The sequence below is a fragment of the Pongo abelii genome, chromosome 2 (genome assembly GCF_028885655.2).
Source record: "Pongo abelii isolate AG06213 chromosome 2, NHGRI_mPonAbe1-v2.0_pri, whole genome shotgun sequence".
Taxonomy (NCBI): Eukaryota; Metazoa; Chordata; class Mammalia; order Primates; family Hominidae; genus Pongo; species Pongo abelii.
The window spans coordinates 159,978,771-159,993,727 of record NC_085928.1 but is presented as its reverse complement, the minus strand read 5'-3'; the positions used below and the strand labels follow the sequence as shown (position 1 = coordinate 159,993,727).

The following is a 14,957-nucleotide window of genomic DNA, read 5'->3' as shown; positions in this document are numbered from 1 at the left end:
CCTTAGGGATGATATAGAGACATTAATTGCTTTCACCCCTACATGCCTTTAAGTAAACAGTGATATTATTTTTCTTCTTGCAAAGATAATACTAGTTTAATTGTAGAACACTTAAACATATGGAAAAGTAAAAAGAAAAAAATAGGTCATCTAAATCTTGTCACCCAGAGATAATCAGGGCTAACATTAGGTATCTCTCTAATGCTTTTTCTGTGCTTATGTATTTGTAGATATTATACAATTTATGAAATACCTACATACAAATATATACTTTCTGAAAAGTGGTCATAATGTACATACTTGATTTGCAAACTGATTCTTGCTCATTCAAACAGATTACATATGAAGAAAGTTTTTCTAACTTAAAATTATGAGAACTGGGTATTATAACAATATTTTGATAAACAATGCCATTTGCATTAATGAAAGTGCTACAATATTTATTAAGTTTATTGAGAGTGCCAGAGGAGGAATAAAACCAATAAGAATGTTAGAGGCTTTTTATACCTACTAAAATAATATTCATTATGTGAAGCATACGAGCCTAATCTCACACAGAATTGATGTCCAATGCTAATATCAGTGCTGAAAGTAAACAAAGTCCAATTGTGTCTCCTTTGAAACTGGAAGTTTTGTATACCCTCGATCAGCGATAGAGAGCACCAGAGTAACTTACTTTCAGACATTAGGAGACCTCAAATTGCCTATTATTATACAAGCCTGGCTGAGAGAAATAATCAGAGAATACTAAGTGACATGCCACTTACCTACTCCTCTAGGGTACTCTTAAGTTCTATCCTTAAATCAAATAAGGTATATAGGCTATAATGTGTTTAGACATCTTGATTTCACTGACCTGAGGATCCCTGCAAAAAGCAGGTATGTGAAATTCACTCCTACGTTTACTGTAGAAATGCTATTGAGGGTAGTGCTACCACACCACTTAATGCCCCCAATATTAAACTCTTTGAATTTGTTTTAGATTTCAGTACCAGGAAAACATGTCTTGCTGAGAAACATATATGCTTCTTCTTCATCATCATAGCCACAATTTTAATGATTGTGATTTCTAACCTCTTCTTCCCCAACCAGGAAGCTTAGAGCCAAATTTGAAGCCAAATCAAAAAAATTATGTTAATTCTTAATATTAGCATCTTCCCATGTTACTCTTTCCTGGTATTGTTTTCTGTTTTCCTTTTATTACCCTCATTGTTACATTTATATATAAAGGACGATTCTTCCTTATTTCTTTTCTCTCAATTTAGAAAGTGAAAGCAGACTTTTTTTGTTAAAGAAATGTAGCATTTTCATTAGAAATTTCATTTCACTAGAAATGAAAATACTGTTTCACCACCTGATTATTTTGTTCATCTCAATTTGTGTAATCATATAGGATTTTTGTCTTGACCCTTGAAATTTAGAAAGTACAGCTAGCTGCAGCACTCTTTTTAATCTTGGCTGCCCTTTAATGAACCCTTTTGACCTAATGACTGACCTCTTTTCAGTTGAGAGAATTTTTCTTCTATTATTTCTTTGATGATGATTGCTTCCCCTTCATCTCATCTATTCGCTCATGAAGATAATTATTTCTTGGAAATAAACACTTTTAAGGTGGCCAATTCACCTGATTTGCTTGCAACTTTCCCAGTTTTAGCACAAACCAGATGGTTGGTCACCCTACACTTGGCTAAGCTATTGAATCTCTGAGTATAGTGGTTTTCAAACTCTTCATCATGAGAGTAGAGTTTTATATATTTTTAAATCTCCAATCCATTGTGGACTGATATTTTTGAAAATACAATAAAAATAAATACAACAAAAATGAAATAAAAAAAATAAAAGACAAACCCAATTTTAAAAATTATTAGATTAAACAGAATTACAGTTACTCTGTCAAATTGCTATGAAAATTTTAAATGAGGACTCTCAGTTTCTATTGGTTGCTTGTAAAATCTGCAGTCACCTAGTGGACAAAACTTTGAATAGTCCCACTCTAGGATTTCTCTAATCTGCTCTGATAATCCCTTGCATCTTCTCCACCCCACATTCCGTTCTCTGCAGCCTGGGCTAAATGCCTCTTTTGTGTTTACATACCCCATTACAGTAAGCTGTGTACTTCCTGAGGGGCAGGGATGAAGTCTTATTTATCTTTCTATGCCCAGCACTCAGCACACTGCCAGGCAAGAAGTTTGTTAGGTTGTTGTATTTATTCAGTCTTTATTGAGGCTAGAAGAAATTACAACCAAGTTTTAGTTATGGTTGTTTTGGGAAGGGTGGGACTGTGGGGGCTTTGCTTATTTTTGTGCTTTTCAGTATTTTCTAAGTTTTTCTAACACGTGTTAAAAATGGGAAGATTTAAGGATTATTCTAACAATTGATATTGTAGAATAAGTGACATCTACCTCATCATGGCTTGTGGTCAGTAAAAAGTCCCCTTTCACAGTGTAGTTGACTTGTAGGACAGAGCCCAGTTTGTGTGAGAAAAAGAAAACAACACTAAACAATCCTTGTCATCATTGAGGAACAGGATCCTACTCTCATCCTATTTAGATTAGGAAAGTCATCAAGAGATTAAAATCACTAATTTTGGAAGACAATCAGGAAATTTTGTACAAAATTCCTCCTAAATATAGAGGATAGAAAGTGTTCCTTTTCACACTGGGTCCCTTTTCGAGTGGCCTGTGATATTGTGAAGTTCGATAACTACCTTGTTTGTATTACTCAGATGCTGGAATAACTGGATGTGATCATTTAAACTATGAGTGATGGGGTCCTGACTTCCCTACCCAAAGAATAGTACTGTTTGAACTGGCAGTTAATCACAGCTTTTTTAAAAGTGACTTATCTGTAATGTACAATATGACTAATTTAGCAGCTAAGCAATTTCATTGTGATCTTGGTGTCAGTGGAATTCCTGTCACCTATCCAACAGTTAAGTCATATTGCATAACTGTGGGGTGACATCACCATGCTACAAGATTATTGGCTGGAGACAAGAAAAAAAAGTTTCCTGGACTGTAAGCCTTTCCGGTATCTGAACGAACGACTTGTGCTGTTACTGCAGTACAGCCAGAGAGAAAAGTAAAAAGGGATTTATAGTGGCTGGCTTTTGGTGTGTCATTGGAAATCACAGTCTGTAGCACACGAGGAGATTCTCCAATGTGCCTAATTATGAGATCTCTTCCCTTTGTGTCATATTCCACAGTATCGGTCATTAAGATGTGGGGTGAGACAGCCGAGACAATGGCATTCTCTTGTAATTAGAGCATTTTATTTTTCTAAGAACTTTGTAGTCTTCCCTTTAGAAGCAATACTTTAAAAAAATGCAGTCCACCATCTGCTATACACATAGAAACTGAAGAGATGGTCAGCTGGGACCCAGCTGAAAACCTTTTATGGCTGAAAGCCTGTTTATTTCCCAGGGAACTGGTAGTACAGGTTAATCACCACATAATACATACATTTTAAGTTTATTTAATTGTATAAAATATCAAGCTTTAAAACTACCCACAGAAATGCCTAAAACCTGGAGCAATAGCTGATTGAAATTTGAGAATATAATGGCTAACATTTATTGTTTACTATTTATTGTTTACCATCACTGTTCTGGCTAAAATTTATTGTTTACTACTTATTGTTTACCATCACTGTTCTGGCTAACTTTTATTGTTTACTATTTATTGTTTATTATCAGGTTCAAAGTAATTTACATATATTAATTCATTAAATCCTATGAAGGCAATACTATTATTATTCCCAGGTTAAGGATGAGAGAATGGAGACTGTGAGATCACAAAACTGGAAAAGAGTAGAACCAGGATGTGAATCCAAGTGGTTCAGCACCACAGCACACAGTCTTAACTGTTGCCCTCCACTGTATCTTTTGTAATAATAATAATAACAACAACAATTATTACTACTCCTGCTGTTGATACTACCACTGCTGCTTCCATCTACTAAATGCTTTTTATCTCACAGACTCGGAATTATAACCATCATATCTCTTCATCAACTCTATGAGATAGAAACTGTGCCATTATTATCCCCACTTGATAGATTAGGAAAATGAGACACATAGAAAATCAGTCACACAGACAGTAGGTAACAAAGCAAGGATTCAACCTCTGTCTAGATCCAGACTCCATGCTTTTAACCACCATACTACACTGCTTTTCAATAGCTGCCATTTATTGAGTACCAACTAATGTGTAATCCTCACAAATATCCTGCATTGTAGGTATTATTAGTCCTGATTTACAGATGAGAAAATGGAGGTTCCAAGAAATCAGGTAACTTGCCAGTTTCTAAGCGGCAGAGCCAGAATTCTTCCAACTTCATTGAACACCATTATACCACAATACCTCTAAAAATTCGAAACAATTCTGATGCAGAATGACAGAATGTAAGTCAGGTAAAGGGCTGGTATCTCAGGAGTCACTTAGTGCAAAGAGTGATATCTTGGTCTGGGCATCCCCAAGGGTGGGGCCTGGTAAAAAGATGCTGGAAGTGTCTTACAAGTCAGCAGTCACTGAGGGGTGGTGCTCTGATGGAGGGGCAGTCTTCCTTGACTGCACCCTGTTCATCTGTGAATTCTGGATGATCCCCTGAGTGTGGGCAGATTCCTCTCTCTCCCGTCAATTCTCTTTCTCTTTTCATTCCCCTTGATATTTCCAAAACGGCACTCCTCTGCCCTCCTTCGTTTAGTAAGGAGTCTTGCACATGCTCAGTTCTCTTGCCTTGTAAGGGTTTTCTCCCCACCCCCAAGCCTCCTCTCCTTTTCTAGCACATATTCAGCCCTCTGGAATGCAGCCACCCATAAGCATGACACACATTTTCAAAGGGCTTTAGAAATGCATGTGATTAGTGAATTAAATTTTGTTAAAGGGGAAGTGTATCAATACTGCACATATGTTACCTGTTAATTTCACAGTATGGGCATCCTGCCTTCAAAAATATAATAATTTAAAAAATCGGAAATCACAATAAAAAGCAAAACAAACAGACAAAGACTGAAAAACAGTTTGAATATTGCAAGAGAATTTACCCCAGAGTTTTTAAGTATAAAGAGCCCCTGGGATTTATTTAAATTCTTATTCTACTAAAGGAAATCAAATGTATCCATTTATTCTTGGGGACACAGAGAATAAAAATATGTATGACACATCCAGCATGTACCTAAATACTTAAAAAGTGAAGTCAAGGCCAGGTGCAGTGGCTCATGCTTGTAATCCCAGCACTTTCGGAGGCCAAGGTGGGCAGATCACCTGAGGTCAGGAGTTCGAGACCAGCCTGACCAACATGGAGAAACCCTGTCTCTACTTAAAAAAATATATAAAATTAGTTGGGTGTGGTGGCACATGCCTGTAATCTCAGCTACTTGGGAGACTGAGGCAGGAGAATCGCTTGAACCCAGGAGGCAGAGGTTGCAGTGAGCCGAGATCACACCATTGCACTCCAGCCTGGGCAACAAGAGTGAAACTCTGTCTCAAAAAAAAGAAAAAAAAAAAAAATCAAATATCCTAAGAGTGAAACAAATGGTAAAATAGGGTTGTTCTAATAAGGAAGCAAATCCTCTGAACCAAATGATCAGGGAATCTTCTTGAAGGAGGAGAGACTTGGCTGGAACTAAGAGAACTGGTAGAACAACAAGAGGTTGATATTAGAAGTTAAGGAAAGGACAGCCCATACAGGGAACTAGTGTGAGACAAAAAGACAAGAATAAGGGATGAGGCCATGAATCCTCCTTGAGGGTAAATAGCTATTAAGTAATATAGAATATTTTATAAAAATATGACGGGATGGTCAGTTATTTGTTTGCTTTTATACCAGAGAATAGGAAGTAGTGAAAACGTGTCTCATCTTAAAATTAGAAAGGGGAAAAGCTTAACATATTGATGTGCTATGAGCTGGCCATCCCCTGGACCCATGCATCTCCCTTTAATGAAGATAGAAGTAGACTCAGCATTATAAGCAACTCAACAGCCCCCAAAAGGTGTGCTCCTCTAAAATTCACTCTGATAACTCTCAGTGGGCAGGGAGTCTACTCCTGATTAGGACCTGGATCCTAATCAGATGACCTCCTGGGTCATCTGAGCTTCTCAGTGACCTCAGGTGAATCATCCCATCTTCCCTGCTCTGAGTTTATATTCCTGAAAAATTGCAAGGTCCTTCTATTCAGAGAGTCAGTAAATAATGTATGGGAACTTCTCTCATGTGCTGTTTGTGGTCCTAATCAGTGTCTGGGGTTGGATTTTTATACCCAAGACTTCTGTAAGATAAATGAGTTCACTTTGGTTCTTCACTGACAAGTGCTTTGGGATGTGGTCCTGAGGAGATCACTTCATTCACTCATTCAGATGTTGAATGAGTGCCGACTGTGGTAGTCAGCCTCCAAGATGGCCCCTGATGACCCCCTCCTTCCTGGTATGCATGCTGGGTAAGTGCCCTTGGACATTTGTCAGTGGTATTCTGTGGGTCCAGTAGAATACGGCAGAGTGATGGTATGTCACTTCTGAGATAGATGATTGGAGAAACTGTGGCTTCTACCTTGTTCTCTCTTGGATCACTTCCTTTGGAGGAAGTCAGCTGCCATCTCATGAAGACATTCAATGACCTATAGACAGGGCCACGTGGAACTGAGGGCCTCTGCCAACAGCCAAAGAGAATCCAAGGCTTTTTGTCAACAGTTCTGTGAGTAAACCAGCTTAGAAGCAGATTCAGCAGCCTCAGCCAAGTCTTTGGATGATGCAGCCCTGGATGGCACCTTGAATTGAGCCTTGTGAAAGACCCTGAGAACCTACTCATCGAAGCTGCTCCTAGATTCCTGACTCTCAGAAACTGTATGACACAGTTAATGTTGGTTGCTTTAAGCAGCTAATATTTGGGGTATTTTGTTAACATAGCAACAAACAACTAATAGACCTACCATTTGTCTGTTCCTGTGCCAGGTACTGGGAATGAATATAGCTTAAGAATTTGCCTTCTAGAAGCTAACAGTACTCAGGGAAAAAAAAAATCAAAACCAAACAAACCAAAACAAGACCCAGGTGTATAAGCACCTACTTACAACACAGTACAACAAACGCTGCGAGGGAAATCCCTACAAGTGCTATAGGAGACAGGAGATATATAATAATGCACTCTATTTGGAGAGAGAAGGGGTACAGAAAAGCTTCACAAATAGACATTAGCGATTAGTCTCTAAGAAAAATCAGGACTTTTCCAGGCAAAAAAGAGAGAATAACATATGCAAAGACCCAGAGGTGGGAGACCCATGGCGTGCCTTAGGGAATGTGTTCAATTCCATGTAGCTATGGCTAAGGATTCATATGAGGATTCCCTGCTAGGGAAGATCAGTTTATCCTAAGATATGAGAAGCCATTGACAGATTTTAATGAGGAGATTGGCAGAATCGGATATATGTGTTAGACAGACAGCTGGTGTTGGATCACAAGGAGGGCATGGTAGAACCAGAGACAAGGAAAGATGGAGGCCATATAGAAAACTACTGTAGTTCTTTACGGTAGCTACCCACGTTAGAGACTAGTGAGCTTCTGATGTGATTATATCACTCATATTTTTCACTGATCATATATATATATTTTTTGAGACAGAGTCTCACTCTGTCATCCAGGCTGCAGTGCAGTGGTACAATCTCGGCTCACTACAACCTCCACCTCCTGGGTTCAGCGATTCTCATGCCTCAGCCTCCCAAGTAGCTGGGATTACAGGTGTGCGCCACCATGCCTGGCTAATTTTTGCATTTTTAGTAGAGATGGGTTCTGCCATGTTGGCCAGGCTGGTCTCGAACTCTGACCTCAGGTGATCTGCCTGCCCCAGTCTCCCAAAGTGCTGGGATTACAGGCAGGAAACACTGCACTTGGCCAAGGCATATTTATTCTATATTATTACCTATTCAGAAATAATAATTTTTTTTTGGTTTTCACTTTGAAATGATTTCAGATTTATGAAAAAATTTCAGGAATAATGCAAGAAATTCTTATATACTCTTTACCCAGTTTCCTCAAATGTTAACATGCTATATAACCACAATATAATTTTTAAAATCAGTACATTGACTGGGCCCGGCGGCTCACACCTGTAATCTCAGCACGTTAGGAGGCCAAGGTGGGAGGAACACTTGAGGCCAGGAGTTAAGAGATCAGCCCAAGCAACATAGGAAGACCCCATCTCTACAAAAAATTAAAAAGTTAGTTGAGCATAGGGGTGTGTGCCTGTAGTCTCAGCTACTGGAGGAGGGAGTTGAGGTGGGAGGATCACTTGAGCTTGGGAGATCGAGGTTGCTGTGAGCCGTCATCATGCCACTGCACTCCATCCTGGGTGACAAAGTGAGACTCTGTCTCTAAACAAATAAATAAAATCAGGAAATTAAGATTGATACACTTTTAATTAATCAACTGACTTTATGCAGATGTTCCTTGTTGTCTGATTAGCGTACATTTTCTGGTCCAGGATCATACCTTGCTTTTAGTTGTCATGTCTTGTTAGTCTCCTTTAATCAATATCTCAACTCTTCTTTGTTTTTCATGACCTTCACGCTAATGAAGACTACTATCCAGTTATTTTGTAGAATGTTCATCAACTTGGGTTTAGTTTATCTAATATTCCTCATGATTAAATTTATTTATGCATTTTTGGCATGAATACCATAGAAATGATGTTATGTGTTCTCAGTCCATTGTATTGAAAATCATATGGTATTGTTATGTCTCATTACTGGTAATGTTAATTTTGATAACTTGGTCAAAATTTTTTTGCCCAGGTTTTACACTATAAAGTTTTACACTATAAAGTTATTGTGATTCCTTTTGTAACTAATACATATTTTTTGAGAAGATACTTTGAGACTATGCACATTTCCTGTTTCTCATCAAACTGTCACTCACTAATTTAAAAATTATTGGATTAAAATTACTTTATTAATGCTTGAATTAATAATTATTTTAGTGCTTGCCAAGTGATGAAAATCAGGAGATTCTGAATTTTTTGTCTGGTGGCTTTGAAACATATTCATAAATTCTTTGATATTCTGTCTTTTAAGAAAAATGGAGCCTAATTCCCCTTTCCTTGTGTGTGAGCTGTACAGTAGTTGGCACCTCTTTTCTAGTGAACAGTATATGGCTGAAGTGTCTTCCAAGGCCAGATCATAAGAGGCATTGTAGTTTACTTTTTGATCTTTCTTTTGGATGACTCACTTATGGAGAAGTCAGCTGCCATGTCATGAAGACGCTCGAGTAGCCCTATGAGATGCCCATGTGAGCAGAAATTGAGTCCTCTTGCCAGCAATCAGCCATAATTTGCAAGACACGTACATGAGCTACCTTAGAAGAGAATCCCTGGGCCCCAGATAAGCCTTCGGGTGAATGCAGCCCTGGCAGACATCTTGACTGCAACCTCATGAGAGACCCTGAGCCAGAACCAACCAGCTAAGGCACTGCCCGATTCCTGACCTACACGCATGGGGATGTGAGATAATGTTTATTGCGTTAAGCCACTAAGTTTTGCTATAGTTTGTCATGTAGAAATAGATAATGAATTCATGCTGGCAGGTAGGAAGGAAATCATTAGAGACATGTTCAGGAGGAATTAATACTAGGAAAGAAAGTATACCCCCATCCCCCCAAAAAACCATGGATATGTTTTTTATGCATTTAAAAATGCATATTAAAATTATAATAAGAGTCTACTTTTCATGAGATCAGCTAAAATTGAAATCTGATAGTACCAATTGTCTCATACACTGCTGTCAGAACATAAATTGGTACAATCATTTTCAGAAAACAGTTTTACATTACCTAGTAAAGGTGAAGTTACACATACCACCAGATGGATTAGCAACATCCTACCCTTATATATGCACACACCAGAAATAAGTGCACATGTACATCAAAAAATATGTACATCAATGTTCACAGCAGTATTACTCATAAAAACCTGAAACCAGAAACAAGTATCCCTCAATGGTAAGATGTATAAGAAAATTGTGGAAGATTCATTCACTAGAATACTGTACATAAGTGAAAATCAACAAAATACAGCTACAGGCAATAATGTGGATGAGGCTTAAAAACAATGTTGAGTGGAAAAGGTCCCACACAAAGGAATATATATAGTATGAATCTATTTATGTGAAGTTCAAAGGGAGGCAGAGTTAAGCTATTTTTTTTAGGGATGATTACTTAGGAGGTAAATCCATAAAGAAAAATAAGAAAAGTGAATACCGTAAATGTCAGAATAATGGTTTCTTTAGGGAGGAATATAGAGGTTGTGACTGGAAAGGGGCTATGGGTGGGGGCTTTCGGAGGTGTTTACAATATATCGTTTCTTTTTTTTTTTTTTTTCCTTTAAAAATCATTCCTATTGGCCAGGCGTGGTGGCTCACTCCTATAATGCCCCACTTTGGGAAGCCGAGGTGGGTTGATCACTTGAGCCCAGGAGTTTAAGACTAGCCTGGCCAACATGGCGAAAGCCCATCTCTACTAAAAATACAGAAATTAACTGGGCGTGGTGGTACACACCTGTAATCCCAGCTACCCAGGAAGATGAGGTACAAAAATCGCTTGAACCTGGGAGGAGGAGGTTGCAGTGAGCTGAGATTGAGCCACTGCCCTCCAGCCTGGGCAACAGAGACTCTGTTTCAGAAAAAAAAACAAAAAAGCAACAACAAAAAAATCATTCCTATTGAAATTTAACTTACATGTAATAAAATTAATGTAACGTTTTATATATATTATATATAAAATATATACTTATATATTATATATACTTATTATATATAATGTATTATATATGCTTATATATTATATAATACATCTTCTAATATATGTATGTAATATATAATGTAACCTGTATATCAGTTACACAGATGTTAACTTAACAAGCAAAGTTCGTTGAACCATACATTTGTATTTTATGCACTCTTTGTTATATATCACAGTTTAAAAGGTCCAAAGTAGAGTATAGCCAGGCACAGTGGTTCATGCCTGTAATCTCAGCACTTAGGGAGGCAGAGGCGGGAGGATAGCTTGAGCTCAGGAGTTCAAGACCTGACTGGGCAACAGAGCAAGATCCTGTTCTCCACAGAAAGGAAAAAAGAAAGTAGAGTATAAATACAGCATAGGATCTTGAAAATCAGACTGGATCAAAAGGTGAACATGAACTAGCAATTAAGGTTCTGTTTAAAAACAACTAACACGTGTTGGGACCTAAGAATTAGGGTAGCACACAATAAACTATCTCCTGGCTTATATTTTTTGAACATCACTGGGTGGGTCAGTAGTCTGAACCTGATTGCCAAGGCAGTTCCTAAACCTGGGGAGTATGACTGATAAGTTTTTCACCTTGACAGCAGAAAGCAGTTGGGCCCAAGAGAGGGTAGGCTTGATGCTAGCAAAATTATGAAGATGAAGCCTTAAGTACCTTATCTTGTTTGTGCTTGCACCCTGCTCTGCTTCTCTACACCTGTAGATTCTCAGCAGCCTGCTGCTTTTCTACACCTTTGGATTCTCAGCAGCCTGTGTACTTGTGTACTTATCCCCCTTCCCTTCCTGTCATCTACCCATTTCCAAAGCCAAGGCAGGTCTAAAGTCCTTCTTTGTTGACTCCTGGTTCAGTCAGGGGTGTTTCTATCATATCACACTGGCTGAAGGTATTTGTACCTTAACCTTGATCTCTGATTATGAATGAAAGGTTTTGGGTCCTGTTAAAGAAATTTTCATCACCAGTGACTGGTTATTTGAGGTGTATTTTGGGTGAGGTGGGCTTGCTGCCCTTGGGGTAGCACCTTGTAAGCTCTGGTATGGTATGCCCTGGGGAGAAGGTGTCAGCTAACTTTTAAAAATCACTGCAGGTGATTCAGATATGACAACCTGTATCCTGTATGACAACCTGCCTTCTCTCCACACCCCGTCTCTCAATGAGAACCACCGTTTACAGGAAGGCCACTCATAAGCAGATATATCTATTTATTCATTCATTAAACAACTATTTCTTGAGCTCTAACTGTGTCTGGCTATGGGCTAGCACTGGTGACTCAGGGTTGAATAAAAACAGGCATAGGCCATGCATGGTTTAGTGCAAGACACACATTAATCAAGGCAAGCAGATAAATGTAAAGTTACCAGTCAGGTAAGTGTCGTAAATCTGGGTTTACTCAACATAAAGACAGGTGAATTGAGAGTTAGCTTAATAATTATGATTTTCAAGTATAAGATGAATAAATTATGTAGAGGAGAATATTGTACACTGTAAAAAAGACATAAAAAAGGAAGTTTGCTGTAGCATAAAGAATTTAAGGTAATGGCTACCATAGTCAGAGGGCCTGCTCTGTGCCAAGCATGGTGTTATTTTATTTTATTTTTTTATTTTTGAGACTGAGTCTTGCTTTGTTGCCCAAGCTGGAGTGCAATGGTACGATCTCAGCCCACCATAACTTCTGCCTTCTGGGCTCAAGCAATTCTGCCTCAGGCTCCTGAGTAGCTGGTACTACGGCATGCACCACCACGCCCGGCTAATTTTTGTATCTTTAGTAGAGACGGAGTTTCATGTGAGCCGGGCTGGTCTCGAACTCCTGACCTCAAGTGATCCACCCGCCTGGGCCTCCCAAAGTGCTGGGATTACAGGCATGAGTCACTGTACCCGGCCCAGTGTTATGTTATATATTAAAAATTTTACATAAATATATTTTACATATTTTTATATTTTTATAAAATAGTGATTATATATTATCATTTATTAAACTCATATATATTGATAAAGCCTCACAGAACTCTACAGAGATAAAAAAAGCAATACTTAGAGATATTAGATAATCTGTTCTAGGTCACACAACATATATATGTTTAATAACAGCTTTATTGATATATAATTCACATACCATAACATTCACCCTTTTAAAATATAAAATTCAGTGGGTTTTAGCATATTCATATACTTGTAAATTACCACTATCTAATTTTAGAACATCTTCATCACCCCCAAAGAAATCCTGTACACATTAGCTTCTACCTTTCATTCCCCCTAACCTCTGCCAGTTCCTGGTAACCACAAATCTACTTTCTTTCTGTATGAATTTGCCTATTCTGGACGTTTCAGTAATGTTTTCAAGATTCATTCATGTTATATTGTATATCAGTACTTTGTTTCTCTTTGTTGCTGAGTAATATTCCATTGTATGAATAACCTCATTTTGTTCACTCTTCAGTTGATGAACATTTGAGTTGTCTCCACTTTTTGGCTATTATAAATAATGCTGCTATGAATATTTATGTACAAGTTTTCATGTAGACATATGTTTTCAGATCTCTTGGGTTTATTTCTAGGAGAAGAAATGCTAGATCATGTGGTAACTCTATGTTTAACATTTTGAGAACCGCCAAACTGTTTTCCAAAGTGGCTGCATCATTTTACAATGTATCAGCAATGTATGAGGGTTCCCATTTCTATACATTCTTGTTAACATTATTTAAGGTATCCTAGTGAGTGTGATGTGGTATCTCATTGTGGTTTTAATTTGCATTTCCTCACCAGCTAAAATTCATGAAATTCAGATTCAAGTTCAGGTCCAAAGCCAGAGTTTTAGCCACTGTGCAATACCATCTCTCTCATGCTCTTAGAAGTAAGGAAGAATATGTTGATAAGATTGTAACGCACTGGATTGAATTTTAATTATCATCTGGGTATTCATCTCTAGAAGCTTTTAAAAACAAGAGCTTTTTTGTTGTTGTTGGTTTTTTGTTTTTTTGAGACAGTCTTTCTCTGTCACCTAGGCTGTAGTGCAGTGGCGTGATCTAGGCTCACTGCAACCTGTGCAATTCTCATGCCTCAGCCTCCCAAGTAGCTGGGATTACAGGTGCGTGCCACCACACCCAGCTAATTTTTGTATTTTTAGTAGAGATGGGGTTTCACCATGCTGGCTAGGCTGGTCTCAAACTCCTGACCTCAAATCATCCGCCAGCCTCAGCCTCCCAAAGTGCTAGGATTACAGGTGTGAACCACTTCACCCAGCCCGGTTTTGTTTTCAGTCTAGGATGTAATAGCTATGGATTAAATTCAGTGATGAGCTGGTAAATGGTTGACAACCAACTTGGGGTGCCACAGTGGGGTGGGGGTAGCAGGAGGAGCTCTGATTTGTAGCCACTGCTTATTACCATGATGTGAATACTCCCACCTATTACCAATTTCGAGCTACCAACTTGATGTCTGTCAGCCAGCTTGCAAAAATCCTGAAAATGTAACAATCAGCTCTTGTGAACAGTATGAGCCTGAGCCAGCTCCAACACACAAATTCTATAAATTCATTAAGGCACTTTTTGAATTACAAATGTCTTTGTACATAAGAGAAAATAAAATGATCACTAGTTACAGAAGATATAATTACATATGTAGAAAAATCTAAAGTAATTCATGTAAAATTAATATAAGCAATACACAATTTCAGCAATGGGACTAGATTAAATAGTTATACAAAAATTATCTTCTCTCACAAAAATAATTAGTTAGCAAATGTGATGGTGAAGATTTCCCCATCATAGTAGCAACGAAACAATAACAGCAACAAAGCCTTAGAATACCTGGAAATACATTTAATAAAGAATGTACAGTTTCTATAAGAATAAACATCAGAAATTCTTCTGAGGGGCATTAAAAAACTTTGAAAAAAAAGGGAAAGATGTATGCTGAGATCTTACAGGAAGACTCAGTATTATATAATTATTATTTCTTCCTGAAATATTTTAGAAATCAAATGCAATCTCAATCACAATCCCAACAAGATATATTTAGAAAATCAATAAGATGAATAGAAAGTCGTTCATCTAAAAGAAAAAAAAAACAAAAAGAGGTGAGGCTAGGAAAATTTTGAAAAATAAGACAAGAGAAGGCTAATTTTTAAAACAACAAGCATATATTTCAGAAAAAAGAAATACAGTTAATTGAAA

The 14,957-nt window shown here is 37.8% G+C and overlaps 1 long non-coding RNA gene across 7 annotated transcripts in view; it reads left to right on the top strand.

The window, feature by feature from the left end:
- The window catches only part of LOC129058275 (uncharacterized), an 81,171-nt gene that overhangs the window by 35,555 nt on the left and 30,659 nt on the right, over positions 1 to 14,957 (top strand). The window lies entirely within an intron of this gene.